The sequence below is a fragment of the Ischnura elegans genome, chromosome 5 (assembly GCF_921293095.1).
Source record: "Ischnura elegans chromosome 5, ioIscEleg1.1, whole genome shotgun sequence".
NCBI lineage: Eukaryota > Metazoa > Arthropoda > Insecta > Odonata > Coenagrionidae > Ischnura > Ischnura elegans.
In genome coordinates, this window is record NC_060250.1 from 13,401,631 (window position 1) to 13,424,747 (window position 23,117).

A 23,117-nucleotide genomic window follows, 5' to 3' on the forward strand; every position below is an offset into this window, starting at 1 on the left:
GAGAAAACCATATCAAGTCCAGCCGATACAATTCTCAAAATTCCTGAGAAGCCGGTAATTAGATCGTCCGAAATTCCTACGAAAGGACGGAAGAAAAGTTTTTTTTTGTAAAAACACTATAACTAATTATTTCTTCTGTTTCATGGACCAGGACTTTTTGCCAAGACCATAATATGTAAATCTTGACCGGTCAATTTCCTTTTATCCATAACTGGGCGACTTCAGTGTGACTGTCCATCGGCACTGAGTTGCAGGAGTAATAATTATGGGAGACTGATTTTGAGCACTCGGCTAGAAATGAGCGAGACCAATTTTTTAAAGGGAAAAAATAAATTTTAGAACGGAGTATTTTGCGCATGTTCAAAGGAAAAGAACTATTCTGGGTTCATGAAGGGGTAGCCGCCGAGGACTAAGGGCCTGGGGAGCGTGCGAACCTCTAGGTTTTTTAGCGGTCGACAGCGTGGCTTCCGCGCAAAGACGCAAGGGTAAAACCGTAAAAAGAGGTTCATGACTTTTTTGTAACCCCATGTTGCTGTGCTATAATTTGATGAACATTTGTTCAAAAGTAAAAAAAAGGCTATTTCTTTTTAGCTTTTGAAAAAGGTCACCCCCAATCCAAAAAAAAATATTTTTACCGCAATACACGTATGAGGCGAAAAAATCATTTTGTAGCATTTTTTTAATTTAAATTACAAATTAAGTGATAATGATGCAAATTTATACCACTTATGTAGTAACACACACCTATCCAGTGGCGTAACGAAGGAGGAGGCCCAGAGGGTCCGGACCAACACGCCCCCAACCGAAATATTAAACACAATTACTTTTCTTCATAAAAGAAAACAAAATATTGAAAAATCATGAATTTACAAAAGATTTATTTGGTAATTTAAGTTTTTTTTCAAGTAGTATTCAAGTTTCAAGATTTTAGTATTGCTCGGAAATTCCACCTGACATTACTTAAATTGGGTCTTTTGTGAATATTTCTTTACTCTAGGAAACCTACCAGTTTCTTAAAAAAACGGAAAAACCGAGTTAAATGAAATAGAAATTTCATATCATCAGGCCATCCTGCTGATTCAGGAATTTCTTCTTTACCATTGCTGGAATTCTTAGAGAACTTTCTAGACACTTCCATTAAGCAATATAAAGGTCAATACTGTCATAGAAGATAGACTTGGGAGAGTCTTACAAACATCCAGACTACTCTATATAGTTCCATCATACCGATTGAGGCCTTTGAAGAACGTTTGACAAGACTGAAAAGAACAGGGATGTGAAATTCTAAATATGACTGAAATTCCAATTATCACTTTCCTGTTGACTTTTTAAAAAAAAGTAGGAAAATACTTAGACTTCTTACATTATTTTTGGGCGAAAGTTCAACCTTTTGTGGCACAGGAAATCAAATTTTGTACAAAAATTCAAAAAGTCATACCCCTAGGGAACATACCATAAAGAACACCGAGATGACAATAAGTTGAGTGCAACGCACTCAAGAATTAGGGAAAATCCAGTCTCTCAAACGGACTGCTACGCATATCACGCAAAGTTCCCGAGTACCTTCCCGTGTGTTACGGGTCATTGGGCGCAAGAGATCCACTCGTCATCAATTTGCTTTATGACGGAAAAATCGGAAAGTTACAAGTTTGCGCAGGATTTTATTATTCCGTTATATAGAGTAGACATTGCTCTAAGTGTTGATGAAAATATCTCCGCCAAGATGTGTAAGTTTATCTCTGATTCAGTTAAAATTTAAGCGAAAAAAGTTAGTTTTTAAGTATGGTACAATGGTGTCTAGGAAAGTGATATTTTCCTGGCATGAAAGCTTCATAGTATCTAATAGATATTCGTTATCGTTTTATATTCGCCAACAGAACCATATTAATGGCTATCCCGAACATCTGGGTAACAGTCATTGAGGTATTGGTTTGGACTTTCGTGATTTTTTGTCACTTTTTGAAGGTTAACATACTATAATAGGAATATAAATAAATAAAAATGAGTTAACGGTTTGAGGCATTCTATAAGAATACTATGCAACTTTTGAATCAATTCAAATTGGTATAAAAAATAGGTTTCGGCCAGCTTTTTTCGATTTTCGCCCACTGTGCGATGCATTAGAATCGCAATTCAAGAAGAGGTGTTTTGTAAAGATCGAAAGAAAAACATAAGGCATCGAGGTTGAATTCTACAGGTTAGTTTTGTGGAGGGAATGCGATTTCGAGCGAGTAGCTAGAGAAATGACAACCTGTGAAATACTAGAAAAAATATACTAGAGCCGCCCGTTTCGATCACTATGATTATAAGTTAATGGAGTACTTAGCAACTGCTTGATTAGCAGAAAAAAATGAGATTTCTATGCACGTTTTACGGCCTTATTCATAACATCATCTCAGATAAATTGTCCATCATTAATAATAAAATTTGCCTGGCGAGAATAAACTGCCTCACGTTTCTATCCTGGCGTTTTATTCTGCCCTCAACCTTGCTGATAAAGGACATGAATACATCTTGATCCATGAACTTCTTCTGAACTATCTTGAACTGAACAAGATAAAAAGGAAGACTGCGCGGTTAATCAAAAACAGCTACGGGCGTACAGACAGTGTTACCCAAATGTTAAGCGAATTAGGCTGGGAGTCGTTGGAGACTCGGAGGCTGCGCGCTAGGCTTAGATTGCTTGAACAATTGAGAATGGATATCTTTAAGAGCGACACGGAGAACATAATATTAGAGCCACACTATATTTCCAGGTCCGACAAAAGCAATAAATTAAGAGAGATGTTTTGCCGAACGGATAGATATGGGAATTCGTTTTTCCACAGAACAATAAAGGAGTTTAATAAACGCTATTCCCAACTTCGTTAGAGCACTTTATTTTTTTTAGCTGTAAACGGCTGGTGTCCTAACACCCCCTGCCACACGCCTTTTAGGTGGCTTACGGGGCATTATATGGATGTAGATATCATTTTTCGTGGTTTTAAAGAAAATTTGTTGAATACTTTCGGTTCCATTCAGTGCTGATTTTGCTTAAAGACTTGTGCGATTTTGCTTCTAGGGGGGGTTACACCACTTAAGCACCACACCGAAGCAAATATAAGGCCACTGCTGGTGGCTCTGTTGGTTTGTGGGTGAGTCAAAGTCATCGGCAGCCGCAAAGAGTCGCGAGTCCGACACGGACATCGCAGCGAATGAGATAAACTCCCGCGAGCAACGAAAGGAATTTTAAATATCCTGCTTGACCCTGATGCCACTTGGATAAATTAGTATTTGCTTCATCTTTTAATGAATCCAAGTACTTCCAGCTTGCGTCATGCTCTCTCATCTAAAACTTCAATAACACTTTTCCCATGCAACGCGAAAACTTGTTGAGGGGACAAATTGCCTCGGTGGAGACCAGTGGCGCCGACTCCACGGGGCCTGAGGGGGCCCGAGCCCCTTCAAATAATTCATTATGGGTGTGAGGAAAAGAAGTGTCAGGCTTGTCGATTTTCCCCGGAATGTCCAGATATCGAGATTCGAGTTATCTGGGTTCTAATGTTGATCAAATGACTCTTCTAAAATGCTTAAAAAACTTAAAACTCGCTATTTATAAAATGTTCCGGGGCCAGACCCCCATTATGCCCCCCCCCCCCCCCAATAATTTTTATAAGTGGAGACCGTAGCTATCGGGAAGAAATGAAAGCGATTGGACCTCTTACTTCTGAATCGATAACTCCCTGCATCATCGCATCCATAATTTAATACTTACATGTAGAATATGTACGAACGCATATTTTTAGGTCATCAATGCCGCCGTGGAAAAAGCGGTGAACTATTTCGCAATATCCATCACAATTTTTTGTTGATTTTCATTGATAAACTTGTTATAAATATATTAACAAGCAGTATAATTTATGGAAATTTGCGAAAGGGAGATAGTTCTGGATAGAATATACTCACTAGCTGTAAAAATTGAAGTTAATTACAGTGGTTGCAAAAGGATTTCGGACGGTACTTGTTTCCAGCAACTATGTATTACCATTTTGACCCCGTTTCACTCGTTCTTTGGATTCAACATTAATATAGTATTATCATTAACTGCTCTGGTAAAGGTTTGAAACATCTATACTTCGTTGCTACTGTGCGATAAATTGATTCCAATAGACGAACAAGCAAAACTTTCACGCGCAAAAAGTATTCGTATATATGGTTCACGTGGATTTACACGCGATTATCGCAGCCCACCGGTGTCATTGCTGTCCAGCTGTGGGCGCACATGCTTCTCATTGGCTGTGGCGAGGTGAAAAGCATCTTGGACGGCGACCTAAAGTCTTGAAAGCCAATTTTCTAGCCGAAATTCAAGGTAATAATTTTTATAACTATTGCTATGAACAAAATTGAACAAAGATTGCCAACACTAAACGTAGCGACCCTTTTTGCTTTAGAATATATTTTCAGACTTGTGGAACGATCAAATTCAAAAAATTTTCTCTCTTTATTTCCCTCTCCTTCGTTAACAGCGAGGCGATGACGGTTTTGAGGTAACGATCACGCGAGTTCAGAGTTTTTTTTACCCATCTGAAACAACGTGCGTGACGCGCAATAGGAAGTTTTCGCTTAAAAATTTAGTCTGCAATAAAATCTGCGGAGAGGATGAACCTCGCACGGGAGCACGAAAGATAAACCTGTCTTGGCCCAAAGTGAATGTGGACGTGAGTTACCTCAGTGCATTCCATTCTCTAATATTAAATCGGATTGGGTTTTTGCTCCTGGAGTTTGACTCCAGCGTCGGTAGCTCAGTCGCGTCCGCTTCCGCCCTATTCGGCACTTGGTGCAGCGAAGGCTGGCTTGCTTCATACGTCCCAGTTTTCACTTACTCCCAGTCTCCCCTTCAGTTAAGGGGAGGGAAGGAAGAAGCGAGAGAGAGAAGGCAGGGAACGTGAGCCTTGAAGTGAGCGAGGCAGGGAGTACGTGGTGAGAACTTAACATGCATAATTTATTAAGTATCTGCGATATTTCGAGTTTTTATGATCGGGCAGTATATAACCTTCTAACAGCTCTGCATTGCTCACGGTTTTTCAATGGAAAAAGGTTCGAGAAGTCAGAAGGTTGTTTGGAAGGGGGTGACAGGCATCGGCTTTCAGCATGCAACATGATCCCTGGTTAGTCGTAGGTACGCGGTGTCATACTGTTGGACTAAGTCAGGTAATCTGTTGTAGACGTTAAATAGCGGAATTCTGGCAGGCAATGTTATGCATCACTTTAAAACGATAGCAACCTTTCCCAGTCTGATGGCTGTCTCCTGGGAATTTCAGGTACAGTTGGTTTTGAAAATATATAAATCACTTTATTCCGTCATGACATAAATGGAGGGTTTAAAGTGGGTGGGAGCATAGAGTAAGTATAATACTTACTCTATGCCCACGATGTAATATACTTACTCTATAGTGGGAGTTAATTAGGGGTAGGGAGGTTGGAAGGACGCATTTTGGCAGTTGGTGCTTGGGGTGTAGTCAAGAGTGTCACTAAGCGACGCGACTCGCGCGACGCGGCGCAACAGACGGCTGAGGCCGTCCCCCTCCCCTCCCTTCCCCCTTCCCCTCACCAACGGTCGCCCGCCATGTTCACATGCTTCAGTGACTCTCTTTCTCTCTCTCTCAAATTTAGATTTGGCGCCAGGCTGCGCGGGCCGCAAAGCCTAAACGGTGAAAGATACGCAAAAACCGACGAAATTTTAGTTATCTGGGACATAACTTAGGCCGTTTTCACACGTACCGGCAAAACCGCCGGATGCAATGCAATCAAATGGAAGCCTATACACGTGGTCCGGTCCGGCATCATTGCCGGCGTTATCACCGGCACCTTCGAGTGAAGCCGGCGATGAACTCGGCAAATCGGAAGCCGGCGCCGGCACCGGTTGTCGATTACAACGTTTCTTTACGTATACTTGCCCACGTAGTTTTATTTTGCCGGTGCCTGAAGGGAGATGGTTTTCAGTCGTGTCGTTGCTCACGTCTTTCACTCTCATTTGTGGTTCTGTTTTGTTCCCGAAAATCGACATTTTTAAATATTATATAACAACCCTGATTGAAGTACTAAGTAGAGAGTAAGCCTTCCCTGTGGGACAAGGTTGCAGATTGCTTTAAAGACTAGCTGAAACAACAATAAGCATGGGGAGAAGGGTGGACATTTTAAGAAGATGATTTGTTTATTGATGAGAAAGGATAACGTAAAGTGGGGAAGTCAATATTTTATAATGTACTTATATAATATTCAGGACTTATATATAATATTTTATTCCTTTTCCATGACAAAGCCCACTCAGGACCTACAAGTAGCCTGCTAAACGATCTCTTATGGTGACTGCTGTACTTGTCGGTCGGCAACATGGAAACCTGTTTACTTCATGCAATAACTGGGTCATGTATAATGTATATTTCTTCAGATCTGCGCTCATCTCTCAGTCACCCTGCATTATGAAGAATCACTCATGCCTTCAAGATGTCATTCGCGAATTGCTTCGACATATAACAGGATCTATGGAAAATTGTCCATTTATTTCACGGAAAACCGAATGCACATTTAACGTTTCTTCGTGTTCGGCACAAACATCAATTGAATACCCGCTTTTTTCCGAAAGATTGCGTCCTGCATATGGTCGCATCATTTTCTGACAGCGAAAATTCTTCACCAATCACATGAAGAAATGGAAAATCTTTGCTACTAATAGCGTTTCAGGGGAAGCGGGGGTGGAATATTCAATTTCTTGCTGACCATCAACTTCAAACAAAGTGGTTGATTGAAAAACGGATGAGTCGCCTTCTTTTCTACAGGCCCCTAACGTCAATACGTAACGATATATGTAAATATGTAGTCTGAATCGGCAACTGCCATCAATAGAATGGAAAAGTAGACCTTGTCGATAAGGTTCATTGAGCCACCACGAGAAAATCTCATTACTAGTTCGTGCTTACCATCGACCGCACCCATGCATTTGGGGAAAAGAGCGGCCTTTTTAAATCCATTTCCTATTTCTCGCTATTTCCCTTCTGTCGGTTAAGGAAAAACATCAGATTTTAGCAAATACCACATGGCATTGCATAACAAACGTACAGATCTACTTATTGTGCTTATTCCCAGCCTTTAGTTACATGTTTTGCATTTCATGATTAATACCAAGTTTCATATCCGTTTCCCCACCACTGTTCATTCTTTGAAAGAGTAACTAATTCAACTCTATACTAATCTATGTATTTCCACTAACCTCTGATTCTCGGTTGGTCATAATTAAAATTCGCGCAAATCTTTCTTAAAACCCTGTAGGTGTTATAATAATACTGATTGTATTTATCCCTCGATATCGTTGACTAATAGCTCTACGATCCTACGACCAAGAAGTGTTTCTTTGTAAAATTTCGTAATGAGGTGCAGCTAGCGTTGGTAAAGTGCAGCAAGTTTAATTAATTGAATATGAAACAGTTTCTTTTCAATAAACCATATGCTCTTGGATAAATATTGCCTGTTTTTTTTCAACACGAACATTTTAGCTTAACTATGGGTTGACGAGGTACCTTTGTCGATCACAGCAGCGATAGTTACATTTACAACTTTTAATCTCACTAAATCCTAAGATCGCTCGTTACGCGCTTGTCCTTTCATATCCTCGAATATATTACTATTTTTCACCGGCCTCCAACACTATCGCTGCTAAAATCGCAATGAGATGTAATTTTTCGTCCGTTTTACGAAATGGCAGAATCGCATTTATTAATTAGTAAAATCACAAGGGGAGAGATCTGGTCAAAGTAATACGAAGAAATATACGTGCCATGAAAACTTAAAATGCTTAACGGCAGTATGTCAAAAAGATGATACTGTATAAAGTCTAGAGGGGTCACAGGAGAAGGTATCATATACTGAGGGACATTGAAGTAGAAATATAGGCACATGATGAGGAATCTTATTACCGGGACAAAGCCAGCCACTCACGGAAAAAAACTCAGGTGCCGAGAAGACGTAGACCAAGCACTTTTTCTATCCGTTGTACTCGCTGAGAGGAAAATAGGCGACGAGGAAAAAAATCTATTCCGTATGGGTGTCTTAAAACTTATTAAAATAGGAAAACCATGAGATAAATCACCGGTCACAGAATTATCTCCTTCCCGTTCATCATCAGCTTCTCTGTCTTCCTCATCTTATATCCGCGTCAATAACAGATTTCATACAACAATCGTCTTCAGCAGACAATTATCATTGCCTCAACGTGAACAGCTGCAGTTCCCCTGTGACCCGCAAATCTAACTTTCAAACCCCTCCGAGGACTTTTGTTTTTTTTTTATATTTTTGTTACAAAATCTTATCAAATATTTCTCTGTACCTATTAAGTATAATAAAACGTTATAGTGGTGTATATCGGCGGTGTATATGCTCTATTTACTGCATCTTGGTACTGAATAGCTTATCCTATGTGTATGTGAGAAAATCATTCGTATGAAAACTCAAAAAAAAATAAAAAAATAAGAGTCGTCCATTGCAACTTTTTCATATGTAGAACAGAAACTTCCTCCCAAACATCCAACTTTCAAAAGTGGATGCATGGAGAACTATCTTTCTCGTCTCCTGTATTTCCGCTAAGGTAAAAAGCAAGATCAAATGACCTCTCCTATCTTCAGACCACAGCTTTCTTCTTACACGACCAGAATTTAACTGGTCACCGATCCCGGGAATGCCGGTGTGTGTGAAATGGCCTTCGGCCGGTGCCGGTGACGGCGCCGACACCGGCACCGGCTTTGCCGGGACGTGTGAAAACGGCCTACCCTGATTACCATAAGTTTGGCAGTTTTTGCGAAATCGTATGACAAATTAAGGATGTTGGTATTTAGGCACCTCTCGCTAACTAATTTTTTAAACTTTTTCTATAATCTTTTTTTGCCTATCCTTGTATACCCGAGGGTCATCGAAATCCGATTGACGATTTTGAAATTTCAACATAAATGTTTTTTTGGGACAGCCTAACGGGTGGTGCATATGTAGTCAGTTGCAAGTGCAGCCAGTTAGGGGCGTTTAACCTCCCTCGCGCCCTGGAGACTCACCCATGTAAGTTCTTATAATGAAGCAACTTATGGAAACTTAGAATTAAAGGACTGAATAAAATTGAAGTTCAAGTGATCTGCTTCATTTCTAATTACGCCCTTCGTACATACCTCACAATAGAAGCGAGCGTTGTGAGGGACCTCGGCGATCGCCGAATAGCCGAACTGGCCAGACCGCCCCTGGGTACAACCCGGACCATATCCCAAACACCAACTGCGTAAATGCGTCCTTCCTACCTCCCCAACCACCACTAATTAACCCCCACCCTCCTTCAAACCTTTCAACAATGTCATGACGGAATAAAGTGATTTATATATTCTTGAAACTATGTAAGTGTGCCTGAAATTCCCAGGAGACAACCGTTTGGCTGGGAAAAGTTGCTATCGTCTTAGAGTGATACACACTGCCTGCCAGGATTCCACTATTTAACATCTACGACAGATCACCTGATCTAGTCCAACATTAAGACACCTCTTACCTACGACTTACCGGGGATCACGTTGCATGCTGAAAGCCGATGCCTAGTCACTCCCTGCCAAACACCCTAGTGACGTATTGAAGGGCAGATAGGCGACTGCATTTTGCCAAAATGGCGATCATTCTATTTTTCAATAAAGGAACCATTAAAAATGCAGAGCTATTGCAAGGATATAGACTTTCCGATCATAAATACTCTAAATATTGCCCGTATCACGTTTTGGTAATTTTTTTAAATATTAATTTGCGTTACTGCGGTTTGTGAAGAGTCTATTCAATAAATTAATAAAATAACTTCCACGTTCGTATCGGCATCGTCAGACAATTCCGTGAAGACGCTCTTCTGAGTCGTCGGGGTTGTGGAAAATCCCATTCACTTCTAATGCTTGCCTTCAAGTCGAATCGGACGATATCCAATACTTCGCCTGAGCATTCGGAGGGTGCATTTTCGGGTTGTGCGGGACATAGCAGTCATCGAACGCGCTCTCGGCCTCTTGACGGCTATCGGTAAGCGGGCCAGACTGCATGCAGCTCCTTATTATTATTGCCGTTAAGGGTGGTAGGGAGAAAGATGGTCGTGCGATTGTCTTTTGTTTGACGCGATTGTGAGTTGTTTGACGCCAGCTCTCAAGAATGTCGTCATATTCTCCACTTTTGAAAGGTTCTCTCACACCCAATCCACATTATCTTTACGAACACCATTCAACTAGAGATCTCCGATTCTAATTTTTCAGGAGTGTTCACGTTGAATCAGACGGACCCCTGTCCTTCCCCACCATGTCCCCTTTCCACCCAACCAACGGCTCTAGATGTGTATATGAGAGCGGTAACTTCGATTTCTCAATGGTTCTTCGTTCGCCGTGCTGCTAACATACGTGAGTGCTGCCGGAAATCGTATTGTAGAAGTTGAAGCGTTGGTGTGTCTGCGGATTCCTGGACATCGTGGTTGCCTCGTCTCCTGCTTTCAAAATGTAAGTCGATCATTGAATGCCGAAGAACAAGAATTATTTCAATTGTCTGCAGTAATTTATATGGAAATATTTGAGATTGTGATACGGTTACCGTGTATACTCGTGAATATTTGTGCTTTCACACCGTAGTGCCCATTAATCTCTGCCAATGCCATGGGCATTGCTACTACTCTCGTATTTGATGATCCTTACATAATGCATATCAAATTATACTGTTAGTATTTAATGTATCGTAATACTGAGTTTAATTAGATATTAAATATATTTAATCCATTTATTTCAGGCAACTGCGTTGGGAGTCATCGTGACACGGTCCGTTCCTCAATTTTCTGCTCCGTAGTATTGCTCTCCCAGCAGAGTCTTCACTCGAATTTTCTCCTTTCCTACTCCTAGCACTTCGCAAGTTGTTCTTAATACTCGTTATCTTCCATTTTGCTTTACTACATTTCTTATTCCATGCTCTATTTCCTGGCAGTGCACCTGAATCTGTCTTCACTGAGTCTTTCTTTATCTCGTTGATGTTCGTACGCAAAAGCGGCTTGCGCCAATGTTCACCTTGGTTAATCTCTATTGTTTTTTACCATAATCCAATTCCTTCTGGATTATCTAATGCTCTCAATAATGCTATTTGATTCTTATCCTCAATGCACGCGTCCTTCACGGGGACTTAGATTATTTCTCAGAACGTGCATCTCGAAACTCTATTTTACAAATCTTTACTTCCTTCTTCTTCATTGGGTTTACTTCAGTAAGTCCAGTGTAGTTTCTAGTTTTTCATGCATTTTTCTTGAGCTTTCCTCTAAATCATCAGATTTCATCGCCTCTTTCTTAACTTTGCTGAGTATCGAAATCACGGGTTCGGACTTTTTCACTTCGTCTTTCTTACTAAAGTCTGTTAACACTGTATTAAGTTCTTCTACTACTCCCTGGAAAACGCGTAGCTTTCCATAAATGCTCTTCATTCGCAATTCTCACAGCATAATTTTCCGCAATCATTTCTCAATTGTCTTCGTTTAACTTAATTGTGGCTTCGATCTCCTCACCTTCGACGTCCTCCTACAAGATCATCATTAGTGCAGCAAGCAGCAGAGAAGGGAGTGATTAGTGCAGTGTGAGTGTAATAGTGTTCTTGTGTAATGGTCAGTTGTGTGATTAGTGCAGCGCGACGTGGGATCGCCGATGGAAAGCAGAGTTCTTCCGCCGAGGGACCTTGCAGATGATTCGAGGTAAGTGATAGACTCCTCTTCCAGGGCACATAGTGTGTAGGGCGGTTAAGGTTACTTCACGAGACATGGTCTTTTCGCGGTAGGGCCCTCCGACGGGGCTTAAGAGAAAAATTTTATACTCTGTTCACTGCTCCAAGTTGATGATAGTGCGAAATCTCTCCCGTTGAATTCATTTTTGCCTAGTTTGAAGTTCCTTTTATTAGGGCACTTTGAACAGTGCGTAGTTTCTTTTTCAGGTGGACGAGATTATGGTTAAAGAAATAGCTTATTTTCGTTATTTTTGTGCTTCAACTGATTTCGATAGTGCTTATTTCTTAGGCTGTGATTTCATTATGTCGTGTGTATTTTTTTCAGGTGGCTGCGATAAATTAATTTCCGTTAATTTTACCCTAATTTTGAAATAAGATTATTCTGACAGCTTAAGATCGTCTTCCCTACGTTACCAAATTTCTTAAAATCTTTATAAATCTAGTATCGCTCCCGTTAACGAAATTCGTTATGTCGTGTAGTGGTAATTAATTAAATATCTTCCTGGAGCGTGCAGAGTATAAACCCCTTAGAGAAGTGGAGGGAGACTAAAGTGACTTAGCTGATGGGTTAGGTAGGAAACTTAAAGATGTTAGGTAATTAATGTGACTCTCAAACACACACTTATAGACATTAGGAAATAAAATGAAACTTCCATTCCTCCATTAATGATATAATAGCAGCATTTATTTGGGTTGAATGTAAAATGTTGTTTTTCTAATTTTTAATGAATGCTTCTGTACGGCTTCATATTTTTCTGTAATTGTTGTATTATAGTGTAATTTATATTTATTGTACCTGGTTGTAAGCAATATGCGACTCTACATGTTGTAATAAAGTATTGTTAAGGAAATGCTAATACTGTCTCGTCATTTCTTGTTTCCGAAGGCAGCCTTTCATTCGCCTGTTTTGAAGGCGGGGCTGTAACATGGCACAGTAGGACGTCACTCGTATCTATCATCATGAGAGATGTAGGTACGAGATGCGTGATTGGGCCGGCCATTCGGCCTTCGTCGCTTCTATGACGAAGGCCGAGAATTGGGTCCCAGCGATGCTAGCATGGTACCCCTTTGGGTGGCAACTGGAAACCCATGCAACTTATCCCATTTTCCTATTTCTGATCTCTCTCTTTCTCTTCATCCCCTCATTGCTTTTTTTATGTTCTTAATTCTTAGTGTAGTCGTGTGTGTAGTTTTCATGCTGGTGTTCACGAAGATCGTATGTATGACAACGAATATGGCTAACTCATCTTTCTCGCTCACCTGATTATATTTTTTTGAATTTTCGTGTCTTGCTTTGTTTTCAAATCGGGATTTCGCATTCAAATTTTGGTCTTGGTCCAGTTTCATAATTTCTTCAATTGTACGATGGTTACGAAGTTCAATTTTTTGCATTTATTTTGCTTTCGAATCAGTACTTTAGACGCGAGAAAGTGCTAATGCGATAGTTAGCTCATGATGAAGTCTGCTAAAATGGATCACGGGAAAGAAATACCTCGTTCGCTAGGGTGGAAATAGTTGATGACGATGAATCTATGAGCGACACAACTGACGCCTAAACTATAATTTTCAAAACTTCTCGAAGAACAGAGCGGGAATGTTGGGTATTGTGGTGGGTGGAATTATAATCTACCGAAGTTCACCCGTACATCAAATAGTAGTTAGTCATCCCCACGAGATGCAGCGGTAATGCTATCTTCATTTGATTATTACATAATATTCAGTCTTGAATTCCGGTCAAGAGTAACATTTTCTTCGGTAGATTTTTTCACGTTTAACGGAATGCTGATACTCGCCGATGTCAACTTTTCAAGATTTCATGTGTCATTCGTTATTCAAGTTTTTTTTTATAGTGCTTCATATTTTTTTCAAGAAGGCGCACAAGTCCGCGTTATCAGGAGTTGTATATATTCTTTAATGTGACGACTGGAAAAATACGCCATTTTCGAGTCTAGAAATTGAATATAGATCGTGAGGAGTTGAGGTTGAAATGAAGTGAGTTCGTCCTTAAAATTGTGGTGGTGCACTTTCGGACGATCCATAAAAGGTTAGCCACTAGCCATCCGATAGTTATTAATCGCAGTGTGATTCACTTCTCATATCAGTGATCGGGAAAATGTCGGAATGGGATCTACTATAGGTATTAACGCTAAAAATATCAAGATGGTAACCTTATTTTTTCGTAAGGTTAACAGTAAACCCGATATGCTTTGGGTGATGTTATCATAGACGTGGTTTGAAACTATTTAATCGATGGAAAGACTTGATTTGAGTTACTTTGATTAGGGTTTTTAGCAGAATTTCATGATTGCTAATTTATTTTACAGATAACCTTGATCAATGTCACATTAATTGGTGGATCTTTTTCAGGGAGAGGGAATTCCATAACCTTTCGTATATTGTTCCTTATTTTGAGTTCAATTGAATTTTATTTACAGGGATGAACTGAGTGTTTTCCTGGATCAGTCGTTTTGTCCTCCAAATCCTTAACTACGTATTGCGCCTGCAATTGCAATTCATAGTGGTGAGTATTGACTATCAAGGATTGTGGATGAGTCAGATGGCAGTAAGTTAGATGCATTTTAAAATTCATTCGGGATGTTCTGACTTGAAATAGGTAAGTTAATCGCTAGATTACACGTCGTTAGTTGGTTGTTTCGTTCACTTGTCCATATCCCTGCCTTCTTCTTTTACCAGCATCTCGACGTCACCTCACCCGCATTCAGTTATATCTCCTATGTTTAGACATAGTGACAGTAGTCATCCCTAGACCACCGAGACAAGGGTGTACCCTGGATCACAACTAGGGGAAGGGGCAAGCCGTTGTCGTTCATTTTCTAAATATTTTACTTGAAAAAATATTTCTTTTAGTACCCGTTTTATGCTCAAGCAATTTTTTCTTCAAAATAAAATTTGTTCCAAAAATTCGTTTTGAATTACATTAATTTTCGCTTCTGTGAGGAGGGATTGTTGTCCCTCCAAACCCCCAAAACTGAGTACACCAATACTGTGAGATTAACATACCCCTTTTACATCTCGGAATGACTCAACAATGCCATCGAGTCTATCTTTAAGTGCGGTCTATCTTTTGGTGATAGTCTTAGTAGCCCAGAGGATTAATGGCAACTTATCCTTTTTGAGAATCAAAGACTGCAATTCCAGGTAGCACTTAGATCGCATTGGGGGCTTGAAATATCGCTACGTAGTTTTTCTGTGGTTCCGTTTTAGTTACTCGCGACTGGAAATAATTCAAATGGTTGCGGCTTCATTCTAACAGATAATTCAAAAGTTGCCGAATTCGGAGTAACTTCCGAAGCGTCGTATTTCCCAATCCATTGCAGTCTTTAACTCGAGTCCCGCTAAGTTTTTGAGGAGGCTTATTCTGTGCTTGCGAATTTGGGATCGAAGTAGGAAAACGTCAGTGTTATCTAATACATTCATTGTTTGGGAGATCAATAAGTAACAGCCTAACTAGCAGAATGAACCATACTGTCTTTATTAATTCATTATCAATCGGAGATTGAAAAGATACTGCCACTTTTAATCTCATGTTCCACTTCGCGATTCGAAATTTTTGGGATTGTTAAAAATAGTCTCTCAAGCTAAATTTTTTATTTAACTCTATTTTTAACGTATCAGGTATAAAGTTCAGATGCAGTAGTTGAAGCTCGATGAGGGAAAATCCATTGCCCATTCTCAATCAACTTATTTGTAGGCAAATATTACTGTTTATGCGAGGCATGATTGTATTGGCGTGTGACCCTTTGCTTCTGGGTCATTATGTATTTGCTTTACTGCGCGCGAGTAACGGCTCATTTTTAAGGCCTTCCTTCTCGGAACGGTACATTTCAATGTCACAATCGTATTTTACCTCGAGCAATGAATGACTCATCGAACGTTTCACTTTCATATTCAACAGCTCTCAGAATGCGATAATTTTCATTCGTAAATAAAATATAACTCTCACCCCCAGACATTGTTACTTGAAATAATTCACCTTGTCATGGCCAAAACGAGTACTCTTAATATAGCCTTATCCGCTGCTGTCGAATCTATTACGGGTCTTAAAGGGACAGTTTTGCTAATTCACTCCTTTCTCAGGAGGGTCTATCCGTGGTATTCTTCAGTATTGTTTTGTTTGTGCTTCGTTGTGTTCTCCATCTCCCGAGGGACAGCACGAAAAGCATTGCTCTGCGGTTAGGTGATGTTCATTTCGTGGAAATGGTTAGTTGATTCTTTCCAAATGCCTATGCAATGAATTTGCTCGCGAATATTTGAGTAGAGGATCATCAAAGCGCCCTCTAGATATCTCATCATCCACCCCATCTTAAACTTGGTTTAAAAATTCGCCACTCGCGTCGCTCACGAGCAATCTGGTCTTAATTTCACGGACAAGTGAGCCATAATTGGGGCTGCTTAACAAATTTTTATGTTCCTATTGACGAATGATATCAAACCAATAACTTTTCCCTTCTATTTTTCGCATATTTCAAAATTAATATGTTGCAAAATAATGTGAAGTTGGATTAGAATTATTCAGTGATCTAAACAGTGTAATATATTTAATGTTGAGGATAAATCAACTGAAAGTCCTTAAGATTGCCTCTTAAATACATATGAAGTGTAATCGTCGCCGATCGAATGTAAGTCGAACCACTAATAGCAGACTGTTTTGAAGCGTACGCGTCGAGACGTGTGGAGTTGGATCATTTTCAATTTTCCGATGAACGGTGAAGTGAAATGGACAATTCGTAAACACTTCGAATTTCTACACAAATGAGTTCACGGTTTTTATTTTATTTTCGACGTCCTCTTAGTTCTTACGCATCAAATGTTGGTACTTTGGTTCATACAGGCTCCAGAACATATGTCAGCTCTAGCTAGTAAACTTAGACATTGCAATAATTCCAATGGGTTTCATTTTAACACGACGTCTTTCGTTGTTGCAAAAACATTATTAAGTGTGACGTAAGTTTTAAGAGTTCTTCCTTATATAGATCGAGGTGGTTGAAGGGAGGGGGTAAGATGGAGGATGGGGTTTGGGTGTCGAGAAGTGAGGATATTGAGGGTTGTGGCTTGTGGTAGAAGGGGTCGTTTTTTTAGGGTCTTCAAAGAGGAGCAGTGTTTGTGGGGGAGAGGGTACCACGCACGCCTTCAGTCTTCTTTCGCGTTGTGGTCGTCCAGATGTCTTCTTCTCAAGGGTGGTTGACCACGTTTCCTTCTTCTATTGATTATAGGCAAGATACTTGAGCATATCGTCGTTAGCAATATCATGACTTTCTTGGGCAGACGTAACTTCCTCCATGACTGTCAGCACGGATTCCGAAAAGGTAGATCATGCGAAACTAAGCTCGTCCTCTTTCTTCACGGTATTCTGAAGTCAGGTGAATCGAAACGACAAGTTGAAGCACTACTTCAAGATTTTAAGAATGCTTTCTGCACGGTACCTCACAAGAAACTTTTATTCAAATCACAGTCATGAGGATTAAACGAAACAGTTGTAAACTGGATACACGACTTTTCTCAGTAATGGTAAACAAAAAGTAGTTCTCGACGGAATTAGCTCTGATGCAGTAAAAGTTACATCAGGTGTTCCAAAAGGAAGCATAATCGGTCCCCTTTTGTTCATTATATACATTAATGATCTCTGCCACCGCATTAGTGGTAAAATACGTTTATTTGCAGATTACGCACAGTGGTCGGAAATCGAAGAAAGCTTAACAAAACTAATATCTCCGTCATTATTCAACGTAGATCCACGATGTTTTCGATTTTTTAATATTTTTTCCTCCTTAATCCGAATCTATTGTTATTTTGCTCTTCCTTGCTCTTGCTTAGATTTTTAAATGACGATATCCATTTTTCGCGATTAAATGAACAGTGAAAATTTTCAAGCGCGCGAAATCGCGACGGCTAAGTAAGAATGCCGGAAAAACTCCGTGTGACGTCGAACTGGTTCCCGCTGCCGCAAGTGAGGTGATCTTGTGGCGAGGCTCTGAGCGATGATACGACGCAGGATGTTATAGTACCATGTTAGCTCTTAGCGCTTGGCTTAAATAAGGATTATTAATACCCTATCAAACGAAGAAAACTTTCTAACCTTAGCGAGTTTTAATAGGTGATTATTAAGACATGTTTCCCTGAGCTCTGTGCCTCACGCATGCATTGGTAACCTCAGACGATGTAAAACTCCTATCTACTCGTATAGAAACTAGGTCCCTGTGACGTCACGTGGAGTGGCATCGCATGGGCGCCAATCTGGCCCTTTTCAAATGGGGATAAAAATGGACCATTGCCATTCGTCTAAACCGCTATTTCTAAAACGAAATAATTTGTATATTATGAATACACTAATGGTGGGTAACGAATCGCAATAAATGCTATTCGTTTACTTTGATGAAGGAAACTACCCTATTCTCGAAGATTTTGGCTCTGCGACGTCATTTTTGCCTTAAGAATAGGATTTTGGAAGCCAGCTATTAGTGTCGTATGTTATGTCAGAAGGTATATTCGTAAATAGATTAATTAGAATTTGTTTACTTTTTCCTCGCGGTCAGCAGATTTCGTGGTTGTTGACTATTCACTGAACGGCTGCCCTGTCGTCCATCCCAACATGGGAGGCTAGTCGCAATGCACCCCTTCGCTCACCCTCTTCTCGCTTGGTACCTCGCCGCACAATGTCAAACAAAGCTTTAAGAAGGAGGGTAGGTAGTCGTCCGGCAACGGAAAAAGCTCAAGTCAAGTAAGGTAACTTGCAGGTATACCTTCATACACGTTATTCTCGCCTAGGAGGAACAAGTCATACATCTTGAAGATTTTTAAACTGTGACGTCATTTTTGCGTAAAAAATCCATTTTGGAAGCCAGCTATTTGTGTTATATGTTATGTCAGAAGGTATCTTCGTAAATGGTATCATTAGAATTTGTTTATGTTTTTCCTCGCGTTCTGCAGCTTTCGTGGTTGTTGACTATTCACTGAACGTCTGCATTATCGTCCCTCCCCACAACGGCTGGCTATTAGCAATGCACCCTTTGCTCTGATCCTCATCTAGCTTTGTACCTCCCCGAAAAATGACCAACAAAACAATGAGAAGGAGGGTGAGTAGTATTCCTGCAACAGCAAAAGCTCAAGATAAGTAGGGCGAATTACAGGTAAACTTTCTTACACGTTATTGTCTCCGTGGGGATACAATTAAGCGCGTGTCCTCGAGTAGTTGGCTCCTCCTTACTTGGAAATAATATTGAAGAAGTCACTTTCCGACGGATAGTTACCTCTATATATTGGAAAATTGCAATCGTTAAACCCATATTTAAAAAGGGAAAATGACAGGACCCAGGCAACTACCGTCCGATTTCATTAACATCGATTATAGGCAAGATACTTCAGCATTTCGTCGTTAGAAAAATCATGACTTTGTTGGACAGACGTAACTTCCTCCATGACTGTCAGCACGGATTCCGAAAAGGTAGATCATGCGAAGCACAGCTCGTGCTCTTTCTTCACGACATTCTAAAATCAGGTGAATCGAAACGACAAGTTGAAGCACTACTTCTAGATTTTAAGAAAGCTTCCGACACGGTACCTCACAAGAAACGTTTCTACAAATTACAGTCAATCGGATTAAACGAAACAGTTGTAAACTGGATACGCGACTTTCTCAGAGATCGTGAACAAAAAGTAGTTCTCGACGGAATTAGCTCTGATGCAGTAAAAGTTACATCAGGTGTTCCAAAAGGAAGCGTAATCGGCCCCCTTTTGTTCATTATATACATTAATGATCTCTGCCACCGCATTAGTGGTAAAATACGTTAATTTGCTGACGACGCTGTCATGTATTGCGAAATCAGTGAATACTATGACAATGAAATTCAATCATCGGACTTAAACAACGTTCATTTGTGGAGCCAAGACTGGGGACTCGAACTTAATCTGAGCAAATGCATGATGATACATTTCTTGCGGAATTTGTCCAACTATAGCCATGTTTATGCAGTGGATGGTATTGACATAAAGGCAACAAACGAAGTGAAGTACCTGGGAGTTAAGATAACCTCGAACCTCTGGTGGTGAACACATGTAAGGAATATTTGCGTCATAGCCCGGAAGAAATTAGGATTCGTCAGACGGCGTTACTCAGATGTTAAGCGAATGAGGCTGGGAGCCGCTGGAGACTCGGAGGCTGCGCGCTGGGCTTAGGTTGCTCGAACAATTGAGAATGGATATCTTTAAGATCGACACTGAGAACGTAATATTTAAGCCACACTATATTTCCAAGTCCGATAGAAGCGATAAATTAAGAGAGATGTTTTGCCGAACGGATACGTATGGGAATTCGTTTTTCCACCGATCCATAAAGAACTTTAATAAACGCTAGCCCGCCTTAGTTAGAGCACTTCATTTTTATGTTTATACGGCTGGTGTCCTAACACCCCCTGCCACACGTGTTTTAGGCGGCTTGCGGAGTATTGGTGAAGTATACTACCAATGTACCAATTGTATAAGATTTGTGGAGCCAAGACTGGGGACTCGAACTTAATCTGAGCAAATGCATGATGATACATTTCTTGCGGAATTTGTCCAACTATAGCCATGTTTATGCAGTGGATGGTAATTTTTTTCACAGGAAGCAATGTTACTTCCTGTGAAAAAAATTCTGAACGAACAGGTTAGTCACATAAAATATTTCGGCATATATTGTCACCAAAATTGTAAATGGAAGTCTCACGTAAATAAATTAAAATCATAAATGATTTCTATTGTCAGAAAATTCTACTTCTTCAGATACATATGCCCTGAATCAGTATGAAGAATGGTATACTATGCTCTTTGTAATTCATGATTGCAATATGGAATAGTCTGCTGGGGTGGAGCATATTATACCGACATTAAACCATTAATAATGGCGCAAAAAAGGGTGATCAGGGTTATAACGCGATCATATAGGAAAAGCCACTCATTCCTTCTTTTCAGAAGATGTGATATCCTCCCTTTAAGGCATCTGTTCATTTATAAAGGCCTTGAAGTTTTCAATAACCGTATCGGTGTAAAGGTCAGACCACAAACTTATTACATCAGATCTTGTGTAAACTTCAATATACCCAGGCCAATGATAAAAATTTATAAACAGTCATATCAATACTTGGGGCTAAAATATGTAGTATGTTGCCAAAAATGTGACAATGAGGGAGAAGAGATGGGGTTTTACATCCGCAGTTAAAAAATGGTTTATGCAGTATGAGGAAGTAGAGTTTGTGCTAAGAAAGGCTGTATAAAACGTTTTCAATTAATGGTATATGGTGTGAATGTAATTCTTATACGTTATGTTAGAAAGTTAGTTATCCATGTGTAAATTGCTGGAAATTCACAATCGAATGCAATCAGTAAGAAAACAAATCACTGAATCAAAGGAAATGGATTAATTAGAATTTGTTTAAGTTCCCCCCTCCCCCTCTGCAGCTTTCGTGGTAGTTGACTATTCACTTCTCACCTTTCCGTCCCTCCCCGCATCGGCTGGCTATAGTCTTAAGGAACACCCTGCCCTCTTCCTCATCTCGCCGAACAAGGGCAAACAAAGCATTGAGGAGGAGGGTGAGTAGTCGTCCGCCAATGGCAATAGCTCAAGTCAAGTAGGGCAACTTTTACACGTTATTCTCGCCGTGGCGACAGTAGCGGATGCGGAAAAAACTCAATATATTTGTAGTTTTCTTCAACGGCCTATTATAAACAGGTGTATATAGAGGTATAAGCTATTTTACTTATCATATTAAAATAGCTTTATGTTTGCATACTAATCCACAAACCCCCGAAATATTTTCTGCTACGGCCGTGGATGCAGGCTTGATTTAGTATAAATACCGTCTTATAAATACAATAATTAAAACATTGAATCAAAAACAGGACAAAAAATTCTCAAAGAGCTCTGGGTCACTTGAAAAAAAATAACGCGCCCTGGTTGCCATTAAAAATAATGCCATTCAGTGGGATATATAATCTATCTATGGAGATCAATTGAAGAATAAGGGTAAAAAATTATAATATAATGTAATTATATAGGCAAAGACGTCATAACGAAACCAATAAACGAAAATCCAATTGATAAAATGTTACCGTACGGCTACGTTTTACTGGTTGCCAAGGTGAACGAAAGTATTGTCGCGGCGCCAGATATGCCTTCTGTTGGCCTGCGGTAGAATCGACTTCCGCCATATGCTAAATGCCATTGTTTTGAGCTGAAATCTGTTCAATTCAGTAGAGGATGGATGGAAAAAGCATGTGTATTGAATATTATCACATTCTCTGAATGGTAAAGTGCATTTAAATTCACCATTTTTTGTGAGCCGGATACTGATTTTGAAGCATATTGCGCGAGTTTCAATCTTCTATATTATTTCTACTGTAAAGATACCTTTATCTCAACTTATACGCAACCAAAATCTAGGTATGAGGTGCCAAAATGCACAGAATTTATCATAGAACATGCGACGGCTTATCTTACTTCCTAAATATAGCTATTGTTTCCTAAAATTGGTTTTTAAATAATTACAAAAAGAAAAACCGGTAAATATTCCTGACGTTAACGGCGCACAAACTGATATGCCAAAATGCACAGAATTTATCAGAGAATATGCGACGGCATATCTTACTTCCTAAATATAGCTATTGTTTCCTAAAATTGGTTTTTAAATAATTACAAAAAACAAAAACCGGTAAATATTCCTGACGTTAACGGCGCAAAAACTGATACATTTGTTCATTTGCAACAATATCTCGCATTCTATAAATAACTTTTATCAAAATGAGCCTGATTCCACATTAGAAGTCTCCTGTTGATACGTAAGTATGAGTCATCATGTGCATTTAATAGAGGATAGTGTAATTACTTTCAATTTTGTGTTTAAAGAGGTCCTCTGACCTCAATTTTTACATGAACATTCCAATTAAATTTGTACATAAGACCCTGCCTTTTTTTCTATATTTTAAAATTAGAAACACGCCTATCCCTGGACCAGACCTCAAAAATGTCTTTTTTTTTAAGTCTTGAAGTTTCAGCTTGGCACATTTGTTTATAATAACTTTGTGATGCAAAGAGTTTTTCCTAAGTTATTTTTTAAACAAAATACATAACCTCAAAGTTCAACAAAAATCGCAAAATATGTCCGCATTGTTTTTTTCGAAATTCAGTACGTTAAAATTAAGCGCTGACCTTTTGTAGATATTCAATAGTTACAATATTATTTATTGGTTTGTTTTTAATAATTCTTCACATTTTAGTTGCATTATTTGTGACCAATGCGATGGGAAAATCGCGTACCCTGTTTTTTCGTCTAGTTTTCGCGTTT